Source organism: Odocoileus virginianus, chromosome 6 (genome assembly GCF_023699985.2).
Source record: "Odocoileus virginianus isolate 20LAN1187 ecotype Illinois chromosome 6, Ovbor_1.2, whole genome shotgun sequence".
Taxonomy (NCBI): domain Eukaryota; kingdom Metazoa; phylum Chordata; class Mammalia; order Artiodactyla; family Cervidae; genus Odocoileus; species Odocoileus virginianus.
The window spans coordinates 48,246,556-48,264,418 of NC_069679.1; the positions used below are offsets into that span (position 1 = coordinate 48,246,556).

Here is a 17,863-nt window from a genome sequence, read left to right on the forward strand (position 1 = left end):
AGATGCTCATCTCCCTTTATCACTCTTTTTTGCCAGTTTTCTGGCCACTCTTGTTTATTTTTTCCATATGAGCTTTAGAATCAGTCTTGCTACCTCCCCTCCTCCCATTTCCTTTGTTCCTCCTAGAAACTTATTAGTATTTTTGACATGTTAAATAACATTATTTTTATGATGTTGAATTTCTTAGCCAAGAATAAGTTGTGGTTTTCCATTTGCTCCTAGAATTTGAATTTGTTCACATTTGCTAGATTTGGAGAGGCAGAAGGTTGAAGTGAATACACTTCTTGGAGGGAGAATACAGATATATTTCATTTTATTGAGCTTTATTGCAATTTACATATATTGCATTTTTTATAAATTGAAGGCTTGTGGCATCAAACAAGTGCACTGGTGCCATTTTTGCCACAGCATTTGCTCATTTCATGTCTCTGTGTCCCATTTTGGTATCCTTGCAATACTTCAAACTTTCATTATATTTGTTACAGTGGTCACATTTTATTTGTGATCTTTGATGTTAATACAACTCACTGAAGGCAAAAATGATGGGTAGCATTTTAAAATATATTTTAAAATTTATTTTTGGCTGTACTGGGCCTTTGTTGCTGTGTGGGCGTTTCACTAGTTGTGGCAAGCGGAGGGCTACTCTTCACTGTGGTGCGTGGGCTCCTCATTGTGTTGGCTTCTCTCGTGGAGGACTATGGGCTCCACAAGGCCTGGACTTCAGTAGTTGTGGTGCACGGGCTTGGTAGTATTGGTTCCCAGGCTCTAGAGCACAGGCTCAACAATTGTGGCACATGGCCTTAGTTGCTCTGCTGCATGTGGGATCATCCCAGATCAGAGAGCAAACCTGTGTTTCCTGCATTGGAATGAGGATTATTTACCACTGAGCCACCAGGGAAGCCCGATGTGTAGAAGTTTTTAGTAATAAAATATTTTTAAATTAAGGTATGTATTTTTAAGATACAATGCTTTGCACACTTCATAGACTACAGTAGTGTAAATATAACTCATAGGCACTGAGAAACCAAAAAACTCATGTGATGTACTTTATTGTGATGGTCTGGAACCAAATCTGCAATATCTTCAAGGTAGGCCTTGGACTACTACTGGTGGTCTTTGAGACAGTAAAGAAACTAACTTGATAAAAAGAAAAAGAAGTAAACAGTGCCTGCGATATGCCAGGGATGATGCTAAGTATTTTTGTACACTATCATCATTGTCCACAAGCCTGCTCAAATCCAGGGTTGGATAGGGCCTAGACACTCTGTAGGGTAATGCTCAGGGGAGTCTCAAAATGAAAGCAATATTTGAAGAAGATCAAATATTTGAAGAAGATCACAATGGAAGTCAGGCAAGATAGTCAGGGCAGACAGGAAAGGTTAAATTCATAGAGGGCCACAAGACTCAGTCATCTTAAGGAAATATGGTAAAGACTCATTTGAGTTGAAGTCTTTGTGAAGATAAAGGTAAAAAAATGCAAAAGAGGTTCCTTTCCAAGAGGACAAGCAATTTGCACTAAAGAATGAAGAAAGTTTGACTTTGCAGACACTACCACATCCCAGACAGTCAACTCTGTGGTTTCTTTGATAGCGCTGTGCGTGGTAAGCCCTCCGACCATGTATTTTTCAAGCTGTTGTAGACAAAGTTGCAAAGATAGCAGAAAACTTTCATACTCTGAGCACTGGGGAGAAAGAACTTCATTAAAAAGATTCCTGCTTTCACAGATTGCAAAACGATTGTGAATGATTGTGGGCCTTATGTGCCAGGGTGGTGACTTCACACATTATAATGGCACTATGGCAAATCCAGCTGTGGGGAGAGATATGACGATGAGAGTCTCATACCGAAGCACATGGGTCCTAGCATCTTGTCCATGGCAAATACTGGATCCGACACAAACTGTTCCCAGGTTTTCATCTGCACTGTCAAGACTGAATGGTTGGATGGCAAACCTATGGCCTTTGGCAAGGTAGAAGAGGACATGAATATTGTGGAAGCCATGGAGTGCCATGGCCCAGGAATGGCAGAACCACCAAGAAGCTCTTTAATGCTGACTGTGGACAACTCAGGCTTCCCAGATGGCACTAGTGGTAAAGAACTCACCAGCCAGTGCAGGAGACATAAGATCTCTGTGTTGGGAATATCCCCTGGAAGAGGGCATGGCAACCCACTCCAGTATTCTTGCCTAGAAAATCCCATGAACAGAGGAGCCTGGCGGGCTATAGTCCATGGGGCCACAAAGAGTCAGACATGACTGAAGTGACTTAACATGCATGCACGAATAGAAAACTTCAATAAATGACCTGTGTTTTAGCTTCTGTACCATTCCTTCTATAGCTCAGGAGTATATCCCACCAACTTCATCTCTTCACTCCATCCCATAATCTCTGTGCTATCTGAAAATACTCAACATCTATTCATGTGCTGGAGCTTTTTGGGTTCTATATTTTCCTTATTTCCCTCCTACTCTAGTTGGATCGCAGAATCCAAGTTTAGGATTATGAAATAAAAGCTAAATCAGAAAAATGAAGATAAAGTTTTGAGCCTGGACTATTTACAAAAGGCGGTACCTTGCTAAAGATAAAAAAGTTGGGGAGGGGAAAAGCAAAATGAGTTTCATTTGAAGAGCTCAAGGGGAAGAGGGTACCTGAGTACTTTCTTCTAGATCTTGTGCACATGTGTACAGATGGCAGAAGGATGGAAAAATCAGTTTTTAGTACATGTGAAAAACTAAATATCTAAATTTAAATCAAGGTATGGGTTTCAGTTCAGTTCAGTTCAGCCGCTCAGTCGTTCTGACTCTTTGCGACTCCATGAACCGCAGCACGCCAGGCCTCCCTGTCCATGACCAACTTCTGGAGTCCACCCAAACCCATGTCCATCGAGTCAGTGATGCCATCCAACCATCTCATCCTCTGTTGTCCCCTTCTCCTCCTGCCCTCAATCTTTCCCAGCATCAGGGTCTTTTCAAATGAGTCAGCTCTTCGCTTCAGGTGGCCAAAGTATTGGAGCTTCAGCTTCAACATCAGTCCTTCCAATGAACACCCAGGACTGATCTCCTTTAGGATGGACTGGTTGGATCTCCTTGCAGTCCAAGGGACTCTCAAGAGTCTTCTCCAACACCACAATTCAAAAGCATCAATTCTTTAAAAAAAAAAAAAAAATTAAAAAAACCCCCACCAAAACCAAAAGCATCAATTCTTCGGCGCTCAGCCCTCTTTATAGTCTAACTCTCACATCCATACATGACCACTGGAAAAACCATAGCCTTGACTAGATGGACCTTTGTTGGGAAAGTAATGTCTCTGCTTTTTAATATGCTGTCTAGGGCTTCAATTCTTTACTAAATAATACCTTGTGCTGTGTACTAAGTCCCTTCAGTCGTGTCCAACTCATTGCGACCCCGTGGACTGTAGCCCGCCAGGCTCCTTACTTTGTTCATGGGATTTTCCAGGCAAGAATACTGGAGTGGGTTGCCATGCCCTTCTCCAGGGGATCTTCCCAGTTCAGGGATCAAACTCGCATTTCTTCTGTCTCCTGCATTGGCAGGTGGGTTCTTTACCACTAGCGCTACCTGGGAAGTCCCAAATAATACCTTACCCCATCTATTAATTTTCTGCTGCCAGAGAGATGTGTTAGCCAGGGGAAAAGGCAGCTCTCACTTTTTCATCCTACTGAAAGCCTTTTCAATAGGTTAGGCAGGGGCATTTTTGAGTTTATGCCCTTAAATAATCTGTAGGTATTCTCTCACTCTTACTTGAAATTCTCAATTTCTCATTTTTTAGTTTTCCAACTCTTAAGCATCTAATTTTATTTTTTTTTAAAGAATCAAATATGTTATATCTTCTCTGGTGATTTGGTCTTCTTGCTTGGTCAAAGGACAGCTCTCTGGATAAAACTGGAGTTTGTGCTCTTACTCTGTCATCTTAGGTTTTTCTGGCCCAGAGTTGCAGAAATCCAGGGGCAGGGAAAGTACACCATGGAGTTAAAAGTTTATCCCACATGACCCACTCTGTAGGCTAGTCAGATGGGGTGCTTAAAATATTAAGCATAGGTAAGTCTAGATTTGCCTAAGTATGGTGATTTTTATTTGCAGGGTGGGTAGGTGATGGAGAATAAAGAGAATGTAAATACCCAGATCCCACATAAGGCCTTTCTTTGATTCAAGTCTTGCTTTTAACCAGGAGCGCTTATAAAATCTGGTCTCTTTCCTCCACACACTTTATGATGGGGCTTTTAAACTGTGTCACATTCTATATTACGTATTCTTAAAGGTCCACTGTTAATAACTGGTTTGGAATTAGGGAGCTGTCCCAAGCTCCCTTACATTGCAAACTTGGTATGTTCTTACTAAGAGAAAGGAGAAAGTGAAGGGAGGCTGGACAGGCTACTCTGTTTTCTATCTTGTAGCCAGTCCATTTCCTGAACTGTGCAGGTGCTGCTTCCGACTGAGGGTGGAGTGGGGATACCGGAGGGAGGAGGAGAGAGGTAATTGTGTTAGGATTAAGACCTCCCCCCTACCAGCTTTACTGAAATATAACATTAAGTTTAAGGCACACAGCATGATGATTTGATATGTTTGTACTGCAAAGTGTTTTCCACAGTAAGTTTAGTTAACACATTCATCATCTTACAGTTAGCATTATTTTTCCTGCCTTGAGAACTTTTAAAATCTATTCTCTTAGTAAGTTTCAACTATACAATACAGAATTAACCATAGTCACAATTCTGTACATTAGCTCCCCAGAACTCATCTATCTTGTAACTGAAGGATGCACACTTTGACCACCTTTACCCATTCTTCTCTCTTTCACCACACCCCTGCCCCTCAGTACACCCCTGGCAATTGCAAATCTACTCTATTTCTAAGAGTTTGGTGTTTATGTATGTATTTGTTTGTTTGGCTGCACCAGGTCTTAGTTGCAGCATGTGGGATCTAGTTCCCTGATCAGGGATTGAACCTGGGCCCCCTGTGTTGAGTCTTAGCCACAGGCCCACCAGGGAAGTCCCTGAGTTTGGATATTTTAGATTCCAAATATTAAGTGAGATCATACAGAATTTGTCTCTATCTGACTTATTTCACTTAGCATAATGCTCTCAAGGTTAGCATAAAGTCCTCAAGTTTGAGCTCTTAATTTATGTTCTGAAAGGGAGATGAGGGTATCAGTTTGGTATGATGAGGGTACAGTTTGAACAGTAACTGACACAAATGTATGCAATAATGGTCTAATGAACTCTTGAAGAACAAAAGTTTGGTGAGTTAGGTCTAGAATTTTATCAATTCTTTGTTTCATGGTTTCCTTTAGGTGCAGTAAACTTGTAACTTCTGCTTTGGAACTCAGGGCTTTCCTGCTGGCTCAGCTGGTAAAGAATCCACCTGCAAGACCAGAGACCTGGGTTCGATTCCTGGGTTGGGAACATCTCTTGAAGAAGGGAAGGGCTACCCACTCCAGTATTTTTGGTCTGGAGAATTCCATCGACTGTATAGTTCATGGGGTTGGAAAAATCAGACGTGTCTGAGCGACTTTCACTTTTCACTTTCACTTTTTTGGGGGACCTCTAGGTGCCTTAATGGAGAAGGCAATGGCAATCCACTCCAGTATTCTTGCCTGGGAAATCCCATGGACAGAGGAGCCTGGTAGGCTGCAGTCCATGGGGTCGCAAAGAGTCGGACACAACTGAGCGACTTCACTTTCACTTTTCACTTTCATGCAAGGGAGAAGGAAATGGCAACCAACTCCAGTGTTCTTGCCTGGAGAATCCCAGGGACGGGAGCATGGTGGGCTGCCATCTGTGGGGTCGCACAGAGTCGGACAGGACTGATGTGACGTAGCAGCAGCAGCTGCCTTAACAGGAAAGGAGAGGACAAAGACTCCAGAAATCTTCCACATGTTTGTCCACCTGTTGTGCCAGGCTTTCACTACTAAAAGAAAAACAGCATGGAGGAAAGGTGCTCAGATATGTCTGAGAAGCAGCATGGTATAGCAGAAATAAAACATGAATTTTGGGAGACAGACTAAATGAAGGAAAAATCCTAATTATGCTATTTTCTACCTGTGTATTACTTATCTAGAATCTGCATTTTCTTCCTTTGTAAAATGGGGATGACACCTACCTTTGCAGAAATTAAATGAGGAAAATCTACAGGGAAGCATTTAGTGGCTGCTGAATAAATGCATGTGTAAGTGAAGTTCAATTCATGCTAATGGCCAGGATTTAAATTTCCATGCTTCAGAAGACATTTGAATAGCTGATTCTTTATATGTTAATTTCATCAGGTATAAGTCACTAGTTATACATAATCACAAATTATTTTAACAATATTTTAGTACAGAAAATGTCAACATATATAGACGTAGAAAAGAATACAAAGAACACCCTGTATCCATCATCTAGCTTTTGCAATTACCATTCCCTAGACCACTATCACTTCCTTGATATGGCCAATAATTTACACCCTGTTGCAACTCCATATTATTTTGAAACAAATCCCAGATATCATATGTCTAAAAGATTATGGTTTAAAAAATTTAAACATATTACTATTATCATAACAAAACATCAAAGCTCAATAAAAGTAGTATGCTTTCCTGGTATCATCAAATAATCAATTACCCATGTGTACCACTACTTACAGTCCATCAAGTGAATGAGTTTAGACCTGCATTTATATGCCTCTTATTCAACTCTAGAGACAGAATGGTTGTCAGGTTGGTTTATTTCTCTCCCTTGTTCATTGCAACAAAAATTGGGAATGATGGACTAAAGGGTTTGAACCAACAGAGAAGTTACAGCTCAGTTACAGTTTAAGTAGACAGTTACTTTATTTTTTTTCCTTTACTTTAATACTACTTTAATACTTTTATTAAACAGATACTCCCAAGGCATGGGAACAAGCCAGCCCCAAAGGAGTTATAAAGATCCCTCTTGGCATCACCCTTTTCTTCTTCCTGTCTCCTCCTTTTGCTTGTGCCCTGGGCAAAATAGGGCTTATACCTGCCATCAGTCAAGAAAGGGAATGCAAATGGGCATATGCTCAAGGCCCATTGACAGCTGCAAGCTACATAACAACAGGCTTTGTTGTTCACATCTTCCCATAATTCATTGTTATAATCAGATGTATGTATGTAGACAATATTTATGAACCAGTCATGGGCCCCTAGTTGCCTAAGGTTACTTCAGGAAGCCCCCGTGGTTAGTTTGTATCCACTATATGCCTAGGGCTAGCATGTGTTGGGAGGTCCAGAAGCCCCCATGGTTAATTTGTATTCACTGTGTGCCTAGAGTGCTTGTGCAGCAGTTGGAAAAGTCTCTGTGGTTATTTTTGTAGCATATCTGTGAGTTTTCCTGGGCATGTCTGGGGTGAGATTTAGAGATCAGCTTGCACCCTTTTCCACCCCCTCCCTGCTCATGCCTAACTTCTTATCTAACAATTCCAAATTCCAAGCCATTCCTGAGATGCAAGTCACTCCTGAGATGCAACTTTGGGTATAGTAAATAACTTGAAGAATTCCCCAATAGTTACCTGCCATGCCTAAAGAGGTAACAGTTTCCAAATTTTGCAAAAACTACACAAAGTGTTGTTTGCAGTCAATTTAAAGAAAGACAGAACACTATTAAAGAGTTATGACAATTTTCTTTTGGATGGACTTTCATGAATCTGTGGAAAACTAGAGCTACAGAACTGTGGTGCTGGAGAAGACTCTTGAGAGTCCCTTGGACTGCAAGGAGATCAAACCTGTCAATCCTAAAGGAAATCAATCCTGAATATTCATTGGAAGGACTGATGCTAAAGCTGAAGCTCCAATATATATTGGCCACCTGATGTGAAGAGCCAACTGATTGGAAAAGACCCTGATGCTGGGAAAGATTGAAGGCAAGAGGAGAAGGGGACAACAGAGGTTGAGATGGTTGGATGGCATCACCAACTCAATGGATATGAGTTTGAGCAAACTCTGGGAGACTGTGAAGGACAGGGAAGCCTGGTGTACTGCAGTCCATGGAGTTACAAAGAGCCGGACATGAATGAGTTACTGAATAACAAAAGAAATACTCTTAGTCAACTTTGGCTGCCACAACAAACTAGCACAGACTGGGTGGTTTAAATAACACAAATTTATTCCTCACAGTTCTAGAGGCTGGAAGTCCAAGATCAAGGTGCTGGCCATTACAGTTCCTCTCTTCCTGGCTGGCAGATGGCCTCCTCACTGGGTCCTCACATGGCCTTTCCTCTGTGTCTCTGAGCTGGAGCTGGAAAACAGCTCTTTCGCATCTTCTTCCTATTAATATAAGGCCACTAATCCCTTTGTAAGGGCCCCCCTCAGGACATAATTTAACACCAATTATCTCATAAAGGCACAATCTCCAAATACTATCACATTAAGTGTTAGGAGTTACAAATATTTTAGGGGGAGAGGATGCTCAAACATTCAGTCCATTACAAGCCTACAAATTTGTTAAATATTTAAAAGTCCCAACAATAAGGGCCTACTATATAGGACAGGGAACTATATTCAATATCTTGTAATAACATATAAGGGGAAAAAATCTGAAAAAGAATATATATAACTGAATCACTTTGTTGTATGCCTGAAACACTGTCAATCAACTATACTTCAATTTTTAAAAATGTAAAAAAAATTTTTTTGAAAAGTCAGTAAGCTAGCACGCCACATTGAATTTTTTCCCCCCTCCCTTAATTACTGTGGCTCTAATTAACTGAGCTTATCATTCCTGGAAATGTTTCACACTCTTATATAAGCCCCAGTGCAGATGGACCCTATAGCCTAATAGCTCTACTTTCTCCCTCCCAGTGCCACTTCAGCACTGAAGCAAAATGAAATAAAAATCATTTTCAGCTCCTATCATATTAGAGAAATTTTTCATGAAATGAATAACTCCCTCCCTCTTATCAGGTTGATTCTCTGTAACCCAAACGCTGAAGGATCTTTTAGATACTGCTAGGCTAGCAAATTTGCAAAAAAAAAAAAAAAAAAAGTGTAGGTGGAGCTGTTTGTAGTCATTCTTGGCACTTTTCCAGGTTTTTGCTGGCTGCTTTGACTGCATAAGCAACCATGTTTCTACTAGTTGTGGGTGTGTAGCTGCAGGAGCTGCAGCAAGGAATTTGTGTCCTGAACAAATTGTGTAAACCAAATCTCATTTCCCCCAGTTTAACCAAATGATTCTGTTATCAGTCCTGAAAAATATTAGGTAGGACTTGAAATAATCTACCCTTCCAAAGTTCACAGGGAAAAATCTAAAAATTTGGTAATGCTCTGTGGAGAAACATTTGGTACATGGAGGCAATACATCAGTACCTATCAAAATTAAAAATCCCAGATGCCCCTGTGCAGAGTAAATCCACTCTGGGAACTGAGATGAGACATGCTTAAATATACAAGAAAAGATGTATGTACAAAGATATTCATCCAAGCACTAATTAGAATATGAAAAATTAGAAACTCACATCCTTCAATTGGATAATGACTAGTTAAATAATTTGCAGGGGTAAGAAAAGAGTATGCATTTTATGCATTTTCAGGGAAAAGCCCAAGACGTCTTAAGTACAAAGAGCAGAATAATATATATGGTCTTCTATAGAACTCAGAAAGAGGGAGTAAATAAAGACAGAAGACACCATACTCCTGCAATCAATTGAAAATTCCACAGCAGTCTCTGCCAAAAATGCACACATTATTCATCTGCAAATCTAAAAACATGCAGTAAGAAACCAGTAATTATATTGGGGTGGAACATTCTTTTACTATTTTTTTTCAATGTTAACATGCTATTTCAAGAGTAAATAGTTCTAATAAACTTAGTAGGGAAAAGTTTTCCTCATAGATACAGTGAATTACCTCTAAATTTTGAGGAGATATTGCTGCTTTCCAAAAGGCATGTGTTTAGCACCAGCAAAATTACCTTTCATTCTAAGTTATAATGTCCTTGGCTGGCAAAGCCATCTCAATCTTTTTCCTTAGAATTTCAGGTGACTGAAAGTGCACTCCAAACAGTGAACATTATTATATAACACCTCAGTGTTTTCCAAAGTGAAGGACTCATACTACTGGTGACATTCAAGATAGTTCTCAGCAGTACATGAACAAAGCAGCAAACAACACTGAATCATGTCTGAGTTATTCCCATTTCTCTTTCAAGCTTCGGCATGATTTAAAGCACTTGGCAAAAGAGTCTCTAGCTAGGCTTTAAGAAGTGACTTTGTTTTCATTACGCTAATTTTCACAGTTACCATCTTGACTTTTTTCCTTATTGCCAGAGGTCTAGAACACAAATGTTTGTCTGGATTAACCATGCTCACAGAAGCACAGCAGATGGAGCACAGACACTGCTCTGTGTTCCAGAAACTCCTTGGTACAAATCATGTAAATCCAATGGTCTTTTCTCGGGACTTATTCTTCCTTGACTCACATTTTTGCCAGGACTTCTATGAGATACACTTGGCTCCAGGAATGGTGTAGTGCACCATACAAGCTGGAGTCAAGCTGGTTTGAAATGCTGGTTCTTTCCCTTACTGTGAGTCTACACTGTCAGTTGGCCAAAGGAGGCTTCCATTCATTATCTTGGAATTTGAGGGGAATAGATGAGATAATAAATGTAGAGCAGTGGGCATACAGTTCAGTAGGTGCTCAATAAAGGCTGATTTCCTCTCCTCCTTTACTTCTTTTTCTGTCCTCAGTACTGTTTTTCTATATTCTCTTCCAACGATACGAAGTGACTCCTGTGGCTTTAATTATTATCCTTAGGCGGGTAATATCTAGTTTCTTTCACCAATTCTGACCTTTTTTTCAGAGTACCAAAACTTAGGTTCTAAATCTGTTTGATAATTCTACCTTGATGTTCTGGCATAAACACATAAACAGAGTATCTTTTCCAAATCATTTAGTTCATGCTATCACCAAAACCATCACTCTGACTCAAAATCTCAGTCATCCTCACTCCTTCCCTTTTCTGATCAAACATTAGCAAAATTGTATATGGCATTTTAATAGCTTACAAAGTGGTAAAACAAAAACATCCATTTTATCAAACTCCCTTCAGTCCCAGGTGAGAAAGTGAAATTAAGGCAAGTTAGGAGACATACCCGGGTCATAAGCTAGAGAGTGCTTACAGCCTAGATTGAAAAACCAGTTAAGTCCTGAACTTGGGGCTTCTTACTTTAATGGCCATCCTCTTTCAGCTTCTCAAACTGCCTCATGTTTTGCAGTATTTTTTTGCATCTGTCTCTCCTCTCCTTCACTGTTGCCATCCCCAGAAATCAGACCTACCTTGTCTTTCATATTTTAATGCTTGGCTCAGAAAGATTGGCTCAGTCAGCAAGGTAATGGTTGGTAGTTGAGAAGTCATTCACCCCAAAACAGACAGCTCAATAAAAAAGTGAACATCTGCAACCCTCACTCAGGTTAAGAAACAGAACATTGCTAGCACCCTAGAAGCACCCCTGCATATCCTCCCAGGCATCACTCCCCCACCCAAAGCTAATCATTTTCTTTCTTTTCTTTATAGATTTTACTACCTAAGCCTAAATCCCTATGTCGTTTGGTTTCATGTGGTTTTTTTTGAAGTTTGAATTTTCCAAATTGGCTATACCAATATATATTCTCACCAACAGGTGTATTTTCATTTGTTCCCATACTGACATTGCCTGTGTTTTTCATTTTAACCATTATTGTGGGTGTGCAACAGTACCTCATGATTTTAATTTGCATTTCCCTGGTGATGGAAGTTGAGCACCCTTATATGTTTACTGGCCATTTAGATGCCCTCTTTTGTGAAGCGACTGTTTAAATCTCTTACCAGTTTCTACTGTGTTGTCTTTTTATTTTTTATTGTCAGTACATTCTGAATAGGAGCAAAACACATATTTGTATCATAAAAATGAATGCATTTGTCTGATACTATTAGAATACCACTAACTCCCCTTACTGGAGAAGGCAATGGCAACCCACTCCAGTCCTCTTGCCTGGAAAATCCCATGGATGGAGGAGCCTGGTAGGATGCAGTTCATGGGGTCACACAGAGTCGGACACGACTGAGCAACTTCACTTTCACGCACTGGAGAAGGAAATGGCAACCCACTCCAGTATTCCTGCCTGGAGAATCCCAGGGATGGGGAGCCTGGTGGGCTGCCGTCTATGGGGTCACACAGAGTCGGACACGACTGAGCAACTTCACTTTCACACATTGGAGAAGGAAACGGCAACCCACTCCAGTGTTCCTGCCTGGAGAATCCCAGGGACGGGGGAGCCTGGTGGGCTGCCGTCTATGGGGTTGCACAGAGTCGGACACGACTGAAGCGACTCAGCAGCAGCAGCAGCAGCAACTCCCCTTACTTTGGCCCCAATTTCACTAATGATTCTCTGGAAGGTAATGTAGTCAACTTCACATATTCTCTCTCAAACAATCTGTGCCAGGGAATCTGCTAGGGATTCCCTGGATTATAATGGCAAAAAAAGTGATTAAAGACAATAGCTTTGGAAAGAGACCTGTATTAGAACCCTGTCTCTAACATTTACCAACTTGGTGACTTTAGGCAGGTTATTTACCTATTTTAGACTCAGTTTCCTCTTTGGAAAAATGGGGTTAGTAATAGCTATTTTAGGAGTTATTATGAAGGTTAAGTGAGACATTAATATGTTAACAGGCTTTTCACAATGGCTGGCAAATAGGAATCATTAATAAATGGTAGCCATTGTAAATTTAGTTATTTCCACGTAGTCTTCAATTTTGATAGGGCAGGAACAACTGAGCATACATCTATTTCTCTCTTAGCCATTGTGTGTGCATGCATGTTCAGCTGCTTCAGTCATGTTCGACTCTTTTCAACCCTATGGACTATAGCCTGCCAGGCTCCTCTGTCCTTGAGATTCTCCAGGCAAGAATTTTGGAGTGGGATGCCATGCCCTTTTCCAGGGATCTTCTCAACCCAGGGATCAAACTGGCATCTGCCTGCATCTCCTGCATTGCAGGCAGATTCTTTACCCACTGAGCTACCTGGGGAGCCCTCTTAGCCATTATAGTTCACACTATAAAGTAAAAAAAAAAAAAAAAAAGTCACTGAGATAAGTCACTTTAGATAAGTTGCCTGGGAACTTACTTGGTCATTCTGACTGCTTCAACTGAGTGTCTCTAGATCAGTGCTTCAAAATTTGTCTGTTATGAAAGATCACAGACACTTTTATTTTTTATTTTTTTATAGACACTTTTAAAAAATACAAAAATAAATGACTAGAAAAGGGAAAAAGGAAAACAATGGCATATGCAACAATACAAACCCTCAATTTTTATTACAACCACATATGTAAAATTAGTGTAACACTAATTGCTCTAAGTTTCTAAATTCTTACTCTTGATTTCTATAAATGCCTTGTCTTGGATCAATAACAAAGGGTTTGTCTATTGGCACTAGCCTGTGGCCCACATTTTTAGCATTGCTCCAGTGCACTGACAAAAATCAGACTTTTGAAAGACTGAGGTCAGGTCTTGGAATGTGGGGACTCAACTGAAGGGTTGCTCTGATCCCCGAGTCATCAGTTGGTCACCTAGTGGCCTTTTTCTAGCTTTATGCAAAATACTGTGTTACTCCCTAGCTTAAAAACTATCCACTATTCCCTCTCTCTCTAGGGCAAGATCCCAATCCTTTAAGATGAAACCAAAGGCCTTCCAGGCTGGTTCCACAGTTTTTTGGTCTCATTTTTTACTATTCTTTATTCCAGTAGACCTATACTGTCCAATGTAGTAGCGACTAGCCACAAGTGGCTACGGAACAGCTGAAATGTGGCTAATTTAGGAAGTAAGATTTTAATCTTTAAAATGAAAATAACATACATAATTCAATCACCGCACAATTTTTGAAATGTTTGGAATGATTTGAGTATGTGAATCTTTTTCAACTGTAAATTTTATGAAATCAATTACTGAAATATACTTTAAGTGTAAAAAACATATCAGATTTTGAACACTTACTTAGTGATAACAGAAAGAATGCAAAACATTTAACAATATTTAATACTTTTAAATACTGATCACATAGGAAATAGTACTATTTTGGATATATTGAGTCTAATAAAAGTATTTTTAATCATTTTTTTTAACCTTTTCAATGTGGCTACTATAAAATTACATATTTGCCTTGTGTTATGTTTATACTGGGCAGTGCTAGACTCGATAATCAAGTCCCAAACCCATGAATCCCTCTTGATTTTTCTCTTTCCCTGTTTGATTCATTAGCAATATAGGTTAGGTCTAATCACAAAAATCTCTCTTCAATACATTCACTTTACCTCTACTGCTATTTATGTTACTACACTGTGGCTCAGTGATAAGAATCTGCCTGCCAGTGCAGGAGATGCAGGTTTGATTCCTGGGTTGGGAAGATCCCCTGGAGAAGGAAATGGCAACCCACTCCAGTATTCTTGCCTGGGAAATCCCATGGACAGAGGAGCCTGGTGGGCTACACTCCATGCGGTCACAAGAGTTGGACATGACTGAGTGACTAAACCACCACTATTCCTTGAAATCCCTCAATGGCTTTAAAGCTCTGAAACTTACTAAGGATGTAAACTTCATCTTCTACTATTCCTTTCTTTGCCCTTTACACTTGAGCCACACTGCCTTTCTTGCTCTCTCATCTTAGGATTTCTGTCTTACTATTCCTTTGGTCTCGAATATGGGCCTCAACTTATTCCCATTCCAGTCTTAGCTCAAAAGAATATTTTCTCAGAGGCCATGCAGCCTGCAAGATCTCAGTTCCCCAACCAGGGACTGAACCTGGGCCCACTCAGTAAAGCCTAGCTACTAGGCCATCAGGGAACTCTGAGAGAGGCCATTTCTGAACAATCTCCAAAATTCTGCCTGCTCTCTCTCCCAGAGAAATGCTTCATCCAAATACCCTTTCATTTTCTTCAATGAAAGATATTGTGATATTATCTTTCCTCTTTTTTTTTATAAAACTTTATAGTCTGTTCCGTCCACAGAAACAGGAGCAGGAAATCTGTTGGTCTTTTCCCTGCTTAATCTGTTCAAATGAGCAGAACAGTGCCAGTTACAGTTTTTTTCAAAACAACTTAAATGAAAGAATACCTAACTACCAACTAGATATACTTGCTTGGTTGACTCATAAGCAGTTCAAATTCTACATGGTCAAAACAAAACCATCTTCCTCCCCTAATATGTATTCCTCTTCTCTTGTTTCTAATCTCCATAAAGATATCCTTCAGACTGCTCCCCCAAGACACTTAGGAGTCATCTTTGACATGGCCCTCTGTCATTCCCTATCCAGTCAACCAAATCACCAAGCTCTCAGCAACATCTTTGTTCATACTCTTCACTCCTGTTTGCCACCAACTCAGTCCAAGTCATTAATCTCTCACAGACTGTTCTCTCTGCCTCTGACTTACCTAATAGTGATTTAAAATATAAATCTGATCTTATTATGCTTCTACTTAAAATCTTTCAATATCTTCCTCTTAGCTCTCAAAAGCTCACAGCTCTTCTGCACATGGCACTCAAGGTTTTTATGACTAGACCTCTTCAGACACATCTCTAGGTATTTCTGAAAAAGCACTATCTTCCGCACACTCAACCATTTCTAGTGTTTGTGTCCTAACCTTTGCATTCATTACTTCTGTCTGGAAAGTCTCCCCAAATCCCTTACTAAAGCTAACTGCTTTTCCTGCAACATGCCATGCCTCCTTCACAGGTAAATAAGGGATTCCTCCTGTATGAAATTTCACAGCATTCAGCAGTTTACCCTCATTATACTGCTGATGATGTCTACTTGTTCACATTCTGTAGCATAAGATCAGCGAGTGCAAAGATTCTATTGCAACCATTAACTGGACGTTTACTCAGATAAATCAATGTTAAAGAAAAGCATGTGAGGATCCAAAGCAGCACTGAAAATATTAAACAGAAAGAAAAACAGAATACGTCTCCCATGTCATTCATTTTATTTTAGGCACAACATTTTTGTTAAGTTACATAAAGACAAATCTCTACATCAATATTACAAATAGGTAAGTGGAGAAAGATTGCTTACCTGAGGCCACCCTAAATCAGTGGGCAATATGTATTTCATTTGTAAACTCTTTTAAATTAAAATCTTGGTGCTCTCTCACACATTCTCAGTTCATAGATGTAAGATGCCAAAAATTGTTAAGGTTAGAAGATTGAGAAGTCACTCCCTGGCTCATCTGTTAAAGAAGATTATCTATGTTATGGGTTTCTTAGCTAACCATCGTAAGTAAATTAAACTCATAAGACTCTTACTTTGCAAATCACCATTCTCAAATAAACTTTTTGGGGGGGGGGGGGTGGCCGGGGCATGCAGGATCTTATTTACCTGACCAGGGATCGAACCTCCGCCCTACAGCCGAAGAGTGCAAAGTGCTAACCACTGGGCTGCCAGGCAAGCTCCCTCGAATAAACTTTTTGCTACTTTCTTAATAAAATGCAACAAAAACCTTAATATCCCAACCCCGGAAAAACAAGACTTCTACCTCTGAGTTGACAGTAATTCAAGGGAATTCAGTGAGCAGTTATTAGGGTCTACAAAATATAAGGAACCACCACAATGTTTAAAAAGGAGGGAGGGAGCTACAGGAACATGTATGTTTTCATCTCAGCGCTCATGCCGGAGAGATAAGGTTAGCACACGCACTTCAGCCTCGCACTCCTAGCCCCGCAGAAACGAGCAGGCAGCCTGCGTGGCCGGCCCGCTGCTCCGCCGCGCACATGGCCGGCCGCAGCTCCCACCCCCGTGCCGCGCAGGCGCCAGGCGAGCCGGGACTTGCGGTCTCCGAAAGGGATCATTCCGCCGGTTTCTTTGTGTAGCTGAAGCTGTAGAAATGGCTTATTTCCCTCCTCTTCGTTAAAAAAAAAATCAGACGCTTTCGCCCCATTTCTCCCGCCGGAAAGGGATCGGAGAGTGGGTGGGAGAGGGATCTACTAACTAGGGCAGGGACGGAAAGCCTCAGGCGAAGAGCTGACGAGGGCCGGGTCTGGGAGGGATGCTGGGAGCTTTGACTCACTCGCACACCATGTGTCCCTCCGCGCGCAGCACGGGGGACTTTTCGGTGGGGATTTTGGGCGCCGACCAGACGCGGCATTTTCGGAAAATAGCGCCCTGTGCAGCTGAAGCGCTTTGTGTTTAGCGGGGCCGCGTCAGCCCGGCAGGGTACGAGGCGCCTCGGGTCCCCGAACCACCTCCTGCTGCTCCCCCGTCGCCGCTCCCGAAGCTTTTCCAGGTCAGTGCGGGTCTGTGTAGGGCCCTGTTACCACCGGATGTGGAAGTTGATCTCTTCGCTGGTAAAAAATAATTCCACTTCCCCCGGAACCCAGATCATCCCCGCGATTTCCTGTTTATTGCATTAAGGCGCCGGGTTTCCGGGGCTCCTGGCCCCGCTTATTCCGCGGGGGTCGGCGGGGTGGGCCTGGGTCCCCGCTCCGCCCGCGCCGCCGCCGCGCTTTGTCCGCTGGCACCCCGCTTCTGGGAGGGGCGGGCAGACATGGTGGCGGCCGCCGCCCCCTCGTCGGCCCCGGCGCACCACGGCCTCCCTGCGGCTCTCCTCCGGGCCGGTCCCGAGCGGCGGCCCCGGAGCGGGATAGGGTCAGGCCCGGGCTGCGGGAACTGCGGCCGCCGAGTGGCAGGCGGTGGGCGGGCGAGGCAGGCTGGCGCGTTACGGCCTTGGCGCTGCCGCCCCGGGAGCCGCCGCTCTCTTTGTTTGGGCCGCCCAGCCGGAGCGGGGAAGGGTCGGTGGGGACGGCCGGCCTCCGGCGCGCTGTGCTGTTCGGGCCGCGGGGCCTGGAGGCGCTCGGGCCGCGGCGGGAGCAGCCGGCCCGGCCA

General features: G+C 42.0%; 1 protein-coding gene and 1 pseudogene across 1 annotated transcript in view; both read left to right on the forward strand.

Annotated features, from left to right (window-relative positions):
- The first annotated feature begins 1,757 nt into the window (after positions 1 to 1,757).
- LOC139035537 (peptidyl-prolyl cis-trans isomerase A-like) lies at positions 1,758 to 2,088 on the forward strand (annotated as a pseudogene).
- Positions 2,089 to 16,877: 14,789 nt separating this feature from the next.
- The window catches only part of GABPB1 (GA binding protein transcription factor subunit beta 1), a 59,538-nt gene continuing 58,552 nt past the window's right edge, over positions 16,878 to 17,863 (forward strand). The window contains exon 1 of the mRNA XM_020895850.2: positions 16,878 to 17,264. The gene's annotated coding sequence lies outside the window, so the exon portion shown is untranslated. The remainder of the gene's footprint in view (positions 17,265 to 17,863) is intronic.